Source organism: Poeciliopsis prolifica, unplaced genomic scaffold (genome assembly GCF_027474105.1).
Source record: "Poeciliopsis prolifica strain line A6 unplaced genomic scaffold, Auburn_PproV2 SCAFFOLD022, whole genome shotgun sequence".
In the NCBI taxonomy this organism is placed as follows: Eukaryota; Metazoa; Chordata; class Actinopteri; order Cyprinodontiformes; family Poeciliidae; genus Poeciliopsis; species Poeciliopsis prolifica.
The window spans coordinates 5,126,863-5,137,590 of record NW_026562397.1 but is presented as its reverse complement, the minus strand read 5'-3'; positions in this window follow the sequence as shown (position 1 = coordinate 5,137,590).

The window sequence follows — 10,728 nt, the reverse complement described above, 5'->3', positions numbered from 1 at the left end:
CCACCATAAATATCACTTTTCCTACCGTCAGCCCATAAATATAAAGCAACTCAGTGGCTAAAGGGTGTAAATATAAGAGTAATAATAGCTTTTCAGCTTTAAGTGTTTTCATTTTACTTTGATATAAAAAGTAAAGAAAAAAAATCAATCACTCATACCCAAAAGGAGGTTTCTAAAGCGGCTTCAAAGTCCAGCTTTTAAAGCACACGTAAAATTGTGTTTGGTTTTATTGCTCAAAATCACCCGGTGCACAGCTGCAGTCTCAAAAGAGTAGCTTCCTTCCCAAAACATTTACTCGAGGAAAACGAATAACTCTGAGTAAACACCGGGGTAAGGAGGCCATCTGAATTTAGATTGGAAACCATGCTGGCCTCTGCGCCTCTCCCATCCCTTTCTCGTCCTCAGACTGCCCTTAAGCTACTGCCTCAAACCTGACCTTTGATTTGATGTCTTCCACCTCCATGTCCGGCGGACGGCCTTTGAAGGAAAAAGCATACATTTGTGCAGGTGCAGTCAGACACAGACTTACCCTGCGCTTTGTAAACTGTCTGTTGAGTCTCGCTTTTTTAAAAGAAATTGAACACGTAGTTTCCCTCCACCCATAATGTTCGGCTGATTTTAATTTGCTGAATTGCCGGCGTCGTGCGTTTGCGTCTCCCGACAGAGCGGGTTTCGTTCATGCGGCGGCGCTCACAAGTTTGTTTGTGTTCTCAGCTGCATTGAACGTGAACTAGTGCAGGCTACCGGTGCCTCTTTACACTCGGGATATTTCCCGCAGGCTCACTGATCAAAACTACTTTTCAAGAAGCCGAACTCGCACACTTCAATTGAAAATCCCGGCGCCCCACACAGAAGCTAATGCTTTTTTTGTCAAAGAGCAGGAAAATGGTTCCTTATCAGCAAAGTTTTAATTTTAAAAAACAGTGCAAAACAAAAAAAAAATAAATAAATAAATTTCATTTGGAGTTCCTCAAGGCTCTGATATAGGGTCACTTTTATATATATATACCTTACCTCAAATTACACTACATTACATATCTCTGAGGATTACAAACACATTTATATTCTGTGTAAAACATGAACACAGTCGTTTGCAGTGATGAAATCAACACAATATAATCAAGTGGAACAACCAGAACTTCTTTCATCTGTGCAATGAGATGATCATTGCATCATCTGAAGATGCAATGAGACTACAACAATCCGGTAGATATGGGCTCAGATTAAATTTATCAGCTCCATGAATGCTAAACCAACCCACTATCTTACAAATATTTATATTTCATAGTAAATATAACACACAATATGCGGCGTATACATGTGTTTTTTTTAGCTCACAGGATGCAGCTAATCCAAAACTATTTTTGATTTATCCACACAAATGTGGGATGTCAAGATGCCGATTAGACATCATGATCACAGTGCAGGTGATGCGATAAAAGTCAAGTGAAGTTTATTTGGAAAGCACATTTTAGCAACAAGGCAGCTCAAAGTGCTTTAATTACATCACAGAAACACCAAAAATGCAAAGTCTGAGAACACACAGGAAACAATTGAAGCGTTATTAAAAGTCTCCGTTGCTTTCCAGTGGATTTCCTCAGTTTGCCAGGACTCCAACTTCCTTTCTGGTGAATTTTATCACACAGCACAATCCCACAGACGTCACAGGTTTTGAGGCGTGCTGATTGCAGGAATGTCCACCACATCCGTTTCCCTTGAATTTAAAGTACAGTTCTTTACCATAAGCTGTCTCATAGAATTTGGCAGTACATCCGACCGGGCTCACATCCATAGATCTCCATATCCAGAATGTTTGCCTCCAAAGTTATCTGAGACCGGCCGCCCACAAAGCCACTGCAGCAATCTGTTTGTGACTCCGGCACAAAAGCGTCAGAAACTGTCTCGGGGGAGCTCGTCTGCACGCTCGGCGTCCTCACCGGCGTCTTGACCTGACTGCAGGCCGTCATCGTAACCGCCTCGAATGGGCAAACGCTCACATTCGATGACGTCTGGCACATTGAAGAGGTGTCACTCTTCACGGATGAGTCACGTTTTGCTTTTGTTTTTTTTTTACAGTTCATGCAAGGTGGCAGACGGCGCGTGTCCAGTAACTGGTGGGTTGATGGTTTGAATCCCTGCTCGTATGACAGCCTTGCCTCTGGAGACAACGTACTTTACCATCCGCACGGGAATGAAAGGGCGAGTGACTGAAACTGGAGTCTTCAGACTTGATGCAGGATTACATATATTCTAGAGGCCTTTTTTCATTTTAAGAATTATATGACTGTGTTTTGTGTTTCAGTTCCAATCGGTGCAGCCTGGACAGCCCCACACAGGCCATAGAAATGCCACATAAACAGAGCTGGCTTGGCTTGACTCACCTGATTGATTTAGATACTTATTATTTGGTTTGATTGAGTTCTTAAACGAGACGGTAAACTTCTCTTCATGACAAGTCGCCTGAAACTGAATTTAATCTATTTTAATTTGAAACTTTTTGCATGTCGTTTAACAGTGCGCCGGCGCCAGAAGAAATAAATGCAAATAAACTGACTTTTTATGGCCCAAAAATGTGAAAAGTTTTTTTTAATCACTAATAAAAAGTTATCAATAGGACATAAAGAAATGTCTATTAAACACCGACATTAACTTCTTCAAAACGTGCTTCGTTTCAGTATTTATTAGAACTCAGTTAACCAAGAAAGCTCTCCTGCATTAAAAAAAAAAAAACATACACTGTTCCCCTCCCCCCAGTTTCTTCTTTATTTTAGTGGCGTAGAGAGGAGAGTTGTGTGAGTGCATCAAAATTGCTGCTTTCAGAGACACAGCACTTCTGAGGAAGTTACGAGGAAATTTCACAGTCTTAAAACTCCCTCAGTTATGTGTGGGTTAGATTTAGTAAGAGCTGCCTGTGAGACAGACCACAGGGCTTCACCCCATATTAAAGTATGACTGAACCAAATGGGGCTCTGTGGGCACGTGGCCACAGAGGGCACCAGTGGCAAGAATGATTTCTATAAAAACTTTCACCCGAAAAACTCCAGTGGGTTCGATTAAAGTTCTGCAGGAGGAAAAAGTGAACAAAAGGTCCTATGGGAGCGGTGTAATGTGTTTGCCCGGGACATGGCACCATTTTATGGTACAATCAAGCAACTGTGTTACCTTCAGTAGTAAATTAAAATGTCAAACATAAATGTAAAAAATTTACTTTGCAATTTGACGCCTTTTTGGTTCTACAGTCACTTTAGGGTCATGGTTTGATTACATCCCAAATAAATTAAACAATCCCTCGTCAACTATGTCGGTGAGCCGTAGTTTTATATTTTAACAACACCACTCAGGTTTGCTGATGAGTCCAGGAGGGATTCAGAGAAGAGCCGCTGCTCTTTCACATCAAGAGGAGCCAGTTGATCAGGATGCCTCCTGGATGCCGCCCTGGTGAGTTCTGGGCACGTCCCACCGGGAGGAGCTCCTGGGGAAGACCCAGGGTCTATGTTTCTTGGCTGGCCTGGGAACGCCTTGGGATTCCCCCAGAAAAGATGGAAGAAGTGGCTGGAAGTCTGGGCCTCCCTGAATGAATGAATGAATGAGTGGATGGACAGACGGACAAAATATCCCTCATGCCATTATAACCTCATCAGCAATTTGTGTTAATATACCTGCTGGAATCAAGACTCATCGGTTCAGCCAATTTTCATTATCAATATGGAATTATCTAATTATTGAGACCCTGTAAAAGTCTCACTGGATTGATATTTGGTGGTTTACAACACAGTTTGAGTTATTTTTTTAATTATTATTATTTTTTTAGCATTTTTCAGTAGTTCTTGGTATCTTCCAGACATTGTTCAGAAGATTATTCTGTTTGATAGGTATTTTCTCCACCTACATAAAAAGAGAACCACAGACAACATTTGAGTTTTCAAGCAAGTCTTTTGCAAAAGGAGAAGGCACAGCAGACCACTTCCTCGAGGTGTCTGCCATGCGTTCTGACTTTCTGCATCAGAACTGGTTCTTTATTACAAAGCATAGCAGGAAAGGAATGTGGAGGGAGGAAGTTTAAGGAGTATCCCAAGATAAGAAATGGCTGCAGCTTCAAGGTCTGTAAGCAGCTGCAGCTCCAAAGTCTAACAAGTTCCTTTTCTCTGGGATGTGAATACTAAATCTATTAAAACTACAAATGTAAGAATGATAACAAAACATAATTATTCTAACACTGTTCAGCATAGTAAGCCTGAATCCATAATTCAAGCAGGTATCAATAATCAAAGAAACAACCTGTAAAAGACAAGGATGCAGGTTTTTAGAGCAAACCAGTCAGAAAGTCCAGACAAAATTAAAAAAAACAAAAAAAACAATCCATTTGTTACTTAATCCTGGGCTAAAATAATAATAATAATAATAATAATAATAATAATAATAATAATAAATTCATGTCTGACTGTGAAGGAGATGCTGAAAATGTTTGCTTGCATTTTCTCCCACTTTTGAGGCTCTGCATCTTTCTGGTTCGACAAAGAGAGAATCGGCCCAGCACTGTAATCTACAGTGGAGTCAGAAAATGCAATTAAATTAAATATGCCTTTCTCCCTCAAGTGGAACCTAATAAAACTCATTACTGTTGCCAACACACCCTCGATGAACGCTCAGCGAGGGGATGCATTCTGCTTTTTATTCCCTCCGTGTCTGACAACAGGTCACTGTTGCGGGCATGGATGACTGGATTGCCATTTACTTAAAAACTGCCACAAAACTTCCCTAAAAAAGAAAAAGAAAAAGAAAAAATCTGCTACTTGTTTGTCCCTGTGTTTTATATGGAACCATCAATGATCAGAAAGTGAGAGACTCAATCCTAAGTGGGGTGAAGTACAGTCGGTTGCAGAAGAATATCCAGAACGCTGGTATACATTTTGTACAAATGTCAGTCTCAAATGCCACGTTGTTATTCTGAAAGGGTTGATATTCCTCCCCAGACACCCACCAAAAGCTCTCAAGCTTTCAGAGGTATTTGTGAACACCTTTACTTCGACGTATTGCAATTTATTTCATGACTGAGGCTGTTTGTTTCTTTTCAGTCCACGTTTGAAAAGAAAAAAAATAAAATAAAAATACGTTTCGGCGAAATAACCAAGAGAAAAATGCCTGTTCGAATGAGTCACGCAAGCTTTTACATCCCAACAGGTCAAAATGTTGTTTTAAATATAAAAGAGTAGGTTTAAAAAAATAAAAAAAACCCCGACATATCTGTCACATCATCTGCACTTTACCATAATTGGACCTGCTGCTTCTTCTTTGGTGTGGTTGAGTGCCTTTAGTTAATTTAGTTGTATATTATTATTATTATTGTGTGTTTGTTAATTTAATATTGTATATATTTGACTTTTTGCACAGGAGTTGCAACAGAAATTTTGTTGAATCCTGTTCAATGACAATAAATGCTATTCTATTCTATTCTATTCTATTCTATTCTATTCTATTCTATTCTATCTACAGTTCCAGTTAGAACAACACACACTGTCCTAAGAATTACTGAAATTTGAAGATGGTGTATTCTGAGAGCCTCACCTTGACTCCTCCAGATATCTTCCCTATCATTGTGCTCAATTTTAGTCTGACGCTAAAACTCACCTCCAGAAGGCAGCTGGTGTGTCTATGTGACAAGTTTCAAATTTTAGTCCACTTTTATATTTTTGTTGTTTTTGCTTTTATTTTATTTTTTCTGAGCGGGTCACGTTGTTCTTTGTCAACGCCCAGCGCTCACGCCTCCGTTTGGATAAAACTGTCGCTGTTTTTGTAGCTAGATGTCCCTGAACATGCTGAAGCGAAGTCACAGACGTTTCAGAGGACATGAGCTTCAACAATAACTTTGACTCGATATTCTTCTATTCGGACTCGAGAGTCTTGAGTGCTGTCTACATGTTCCACGTTTTTTCTAGCATGCCGACCCATTTGTTCCCGCAAGTTTGTCTTTTTCGCTTCTGGAAGCTCTTAAAAGCATATTTCGGCTCTGGGCTGGCAATTTAAGTTTCGAAATAAAATAGTAGTGCTAATTGTCACGGGTCTGACGGTTTACTTGAATCATCGTGTTTTCTCCACACGGCTCCAAACCGTCAAATGTTTTAGGTTTTCTAAAAAGATCTTTTGAGGTGCTCTACACCGCAGATTGTGCCAGGAAGCCCACCAACTTAAATAAGCTCCTTTGGTTCTGCTAAGAAAAGTGCTCGGATATCAAGACAAAATGATGCCAGATGTCTACAACAAGTGTGCGGTAGACGTTACTCTCGTTAAGAGACATTCACTTTCTCTATAATAAAGAAGTCTGCGCATAGATCTGAGCATGTTGAGCCGGTGTGGATTAAATTGGCAGGGTCAACAAGATTCGCGATTCCAAATCAATCATTAAAAGCCCTGAAATGAGCGAACATCAATGCCCTTGAAGAATAGATGTACGTTTCTGACCGGAAGATAAATTTGCCGCTGTGGATCCAGTTTCTGGTTTTCATGTTTAGCTTGGGAAATTGGCTGCGGGTTCGTTTTTAACCCTCCAGACATAAACATGATACAGATCTTCTCATCCGTCTCCTGGCAGGGAAGCAAATAAAACCATATCAAACCAGGGGTCGCAGGGGAAAGAGGTCAGGGACCATATTGTCATTTAGATACTATTTCTTGATCCACATCCATTGCTTGAGAAATTGTGGTATGTTTTATATACCGTGCTGACAGATGGAGGGAAAAATGCAAAAAAGTACATCCATTTTAGTGCAGTCATCTTTCTATAAAATGTTGCAGTAGGGAGTCTTGGGTTTCTTTACATTGATATATAATGCAATTAAGATACTGGGATGTTATAGCACAACTCAATGCCAGCAAATATCTTAAACCGTGAAACTTCATGGTGCAGTATTGAGAAAGTTGGAGTACTCACAGTGCAAGTAGGGAATTAACACAAATATCAGTTTCCTTTTCTGTTATGATTAACATTATTTCTAGTAGTTTATTACTATGAAACTATCGTTGTCATTCGTTTTTTTAAATTTCATTATTACTACTTTTGCTGGTTATTATAACGCAGTAAAAATTTTTAGTGTGTACGTTGGCAATGAGTCGGTCATTATTCTGATGCTATCTGTCCGGTTGTCGTTATTACTGCTATTACTACTATATTATTATTATTATGGGTCAGTAGATTTTCTTGTGTGATGAGAGTTAGTTTGTAATCATTTGTTGATGTGACGTAATTTATTTCCTGGATCTTCAGCATCTGAATATGGTTTTATTTACAAACTTACTGAATCTGTAAGCGATGTTCTTCATTAAACCGAGATACAGGGAGGGATTGTGTTCACTTCTTCCTGCAGCCCTTCAAACCCAAAAGTAGCGGTAAGCTAATCATCTTCTTCTTGGTTGTGCATGCACCCATTTCAAATATACATAAAAAAATAAACAAAACAAAGTTATTCCGAGGGTTGAAACTCTGCATTCACCGCCGCTTCAGAACGGCTTTGCTCGATCATTCGTCCGTCACAAAAGGCGCTTACGACACACACGGCAGATATCAATGTTGGATCTGACTGCCTGAACACCGGTTTATTAAAAAAGAAAAACACCTACGGTCCACCCAAAAAAAAAAAAAAAAACCCAAAAACTTACCTTTCTATTCAACGGTCACATGCTGTTCATTAAGTCTCCCTTTTCATCCCTGTCATTCATATCACCTCCCTGACTGCAGCTCAGCTGGGGACACGAGTGATAAGACCACTGTGGTGGGTCTTTTCAATTAGTTTCTGAGATGAATACAAAAAAAAATGTAATCCTTCATCCTTTATGCCAAGATTGTTTCCCAGATTACAATACAATCTGTATTAATCAGAAGAAGAAGAAGAAAAAAGTATTCACACGAAGTCCGTACTCGCACACTGCAGCCTGTCATACTGTCTGGCTCTGGGCGTTGAAATGCCCAGAGTGGGTCACCAAGGCAATTTGCTGCTGAAGTGTTTGCATGTTGCTGAGCTTGTTGGGGTCTTTTATTTCAAACAATTCATTCTGCTAACAGCGTGTCACAAATGTGGGGTTAGGGTGTTAGAGGGGGTCCCGCAGACTGGGAAATCTACATGAAAAAAGACGATCAGTTCTTTTGTAGGATAGTTAACTAACTGGTAACTTCATATATAAAATATGACTTCAAAGAAGTGACTTCCTAATTTAATGTGAAAATTGGGCCTCTGTCTCTTTAAAAACTCCTCCTCTTCCTGAAACTCCGCCTTTGCTCATCTATTAACCCTTCGAGAACATTTTTACCGCCATTGTTTCGAGAAGTAGCTCCTGTGATGAGCTCAGCTGATTTTCAGTTCCAGCAGGCGTTTGCAAATTGCTATTGGCTAGTCTGGAGGAGCTGAGTGGGCATGACACCGAGGAAACCTGCTGTGGGAGGTGGAGGCTTGGAAGCTGAAGGTCTTGAAGGTTTGGTTAGGTACCAATGGAGATTAAAGGATATCTCTAACATGCATGAAGGAATCAAAGCAACACTCCAGGTATGTTTTTGACGTTGGAATAACATTATAATATAAAGCTAAAAAAAGTCACATTTACGTAACATCCCACCACTTTTATGTGGACGCGTCGAAAAAGATAAGACTACCATGAGTAAAAAAAATCACGAGATCCGAGGAAGTTATTCTGTTTCTCTCATGTTGACTCAAAAACATCGATTCACAGTCTATTAAGTCCCGGTTTTTCAAGTCTCAAGTCTTTGTCCTCAAGCCTGAGTCAAGTCTCAAGTCGGGAGCTTTGAATTTCAAGTCCTTTCAAGTCTTTTTTTTTTTAAACAATGTTCCAATTATGCTAAATGTAAACAATAGACTGTGTTCTTTTAAAAATCAAACACACAATGCAAATAAAGCCCAGTGGTTTTGTTTTCTAGTCAGACTCTCTGAGCATTTTCCCAAGTCAAGTCTTGATTTTTATGACTTGAGTCCAAGTCACATGACTCAAGTGTATTATGAAAGGTTTTGGTCAATTTGTGGTTTTCTTCCTGCAGCACGACACATGGCAGGTTCATACTTTCTATTTGTAATGACTTTCACAGATGCAGTTGACCTAAAAAAAATAAATAAATAAATAAATGATGCTTTTAAAGTAAATTTAAAAGCGTCACCTTTTGAACTGTTGAGCGGCGGCACCGGACGAGACGACGAGTCGAAACTCGTTTGGTTTCTCTGCGTCTCACCTTGTGTGTTCCAGATATTTCCATCTGAAGCAAACAAATCAGCTGCTCTCTTATTTCAGCTTTCGTTGAAGAAGAAAAACAGATTTTGTTTTCCTTTCCCTTTTTTTTTTTGCAAATTTTAGTCCCCTGATTCTTTTTTTTTTTTAATCAAGAGCGGTCTTAATCAGTCTGAGTCTTTCAGAGACGCAGGCCTCTTTCCCTGTCTGCGGCGACACAACCCCGCTATTAAACCACAAAAGAAGAAATCAGCCATTTATTTAACTTTTGCATGATTCGGTTGAGAGATTATCATTGCCTACTTCCTGGAGAACCGGAGACACAGTTGAAGCTTCTACTGTACCCCTCCCCCCCACAAAAAAAATAAATAAATAAATTGAAAAAGTAATATATAAAATCAACAACGGGCTTCCCGATTTTTGAAGAAACATCAAATGTGTTTTTCACATCTCAAAGTCATCTTTGTAAAGTTGGGAGCAGAAAGCCCCCCCACGCTTGCTCCGCAGTAATGAAGGCTTAAACAAATTCCTCAAGGTGCCACGCTTTCTTAACAAAGACGCAAGTCGCATATCCTCGCTTGCATTGCACAAAGAAAACATTGCATCATGCATTTATTTCCCACCGGCGACAAGTATCTGAATGTATGATGCCACAATGCGATAACACACTGCAATTAAGCGTTGTTGTCAGTCTCAGTTAGACACCTAGATTTGCAGTATATCTCTTTGTCACACTTTCCGGCGGCGGTAAACATGGCCGCTGCCGTCTAAACAGCTTTACGCGGCTTCACGCCGAGCGAGATGCGAAATAATGAAGCTTTGAATTTCAACGACACGCCGCACAAGACGTATTTGTAGCCGTTATGATTTTTTTTTTTTCCAAGTGTGTGTGTGTCTGCAGTTTAATAAAGGAGCTACAACAGGGAGATGGGCCCTTTTCTGTGTTTCCTTTATTACGCCGCCGAGGGTGAACTTTCTTTGCAGCTTCATGAATTATCCGCGAGGAATCTAAAAGCGTCTTAAAACAAAACGTTGTTAGACAACCTCACGGTTTCACACTCTTGGAGAAAAGCGAGGCCAGCCGCGTCTGGCGTTGGTAAATTTGCAGTTACACGGCGTGGCCGGGTTCAGTTAGGTCGCAGATGAAGATGAAGGCCAACCTGTTATTCTTTGTCTAATGTGACATTTTGTAAAAGGGTGCTTTGTGTAACGCTGAAGAAAAGAAGTTAATGCGAGTCATATACAGATCACAAACCCGGCTAATGCTTCTCTTAAGTGTTTTATGTGGCTTTGTTGTTGTTGTGCATCACTCAGGATTTAAGTGCAACTCCAGTGCTTTGCAAAAGTAGCCTTACCTAATTAAGTTGTCTGCAGTTCATCACAACCAGCTATAAAGGTGCAGTGTGTGACTTTGTGAACAATATGTGTTTATTACATATTTGTTAAATATATGCTGTTACTGTATGCCCTGAGTTTTAATATGAGACAGATAATCCGAAAACT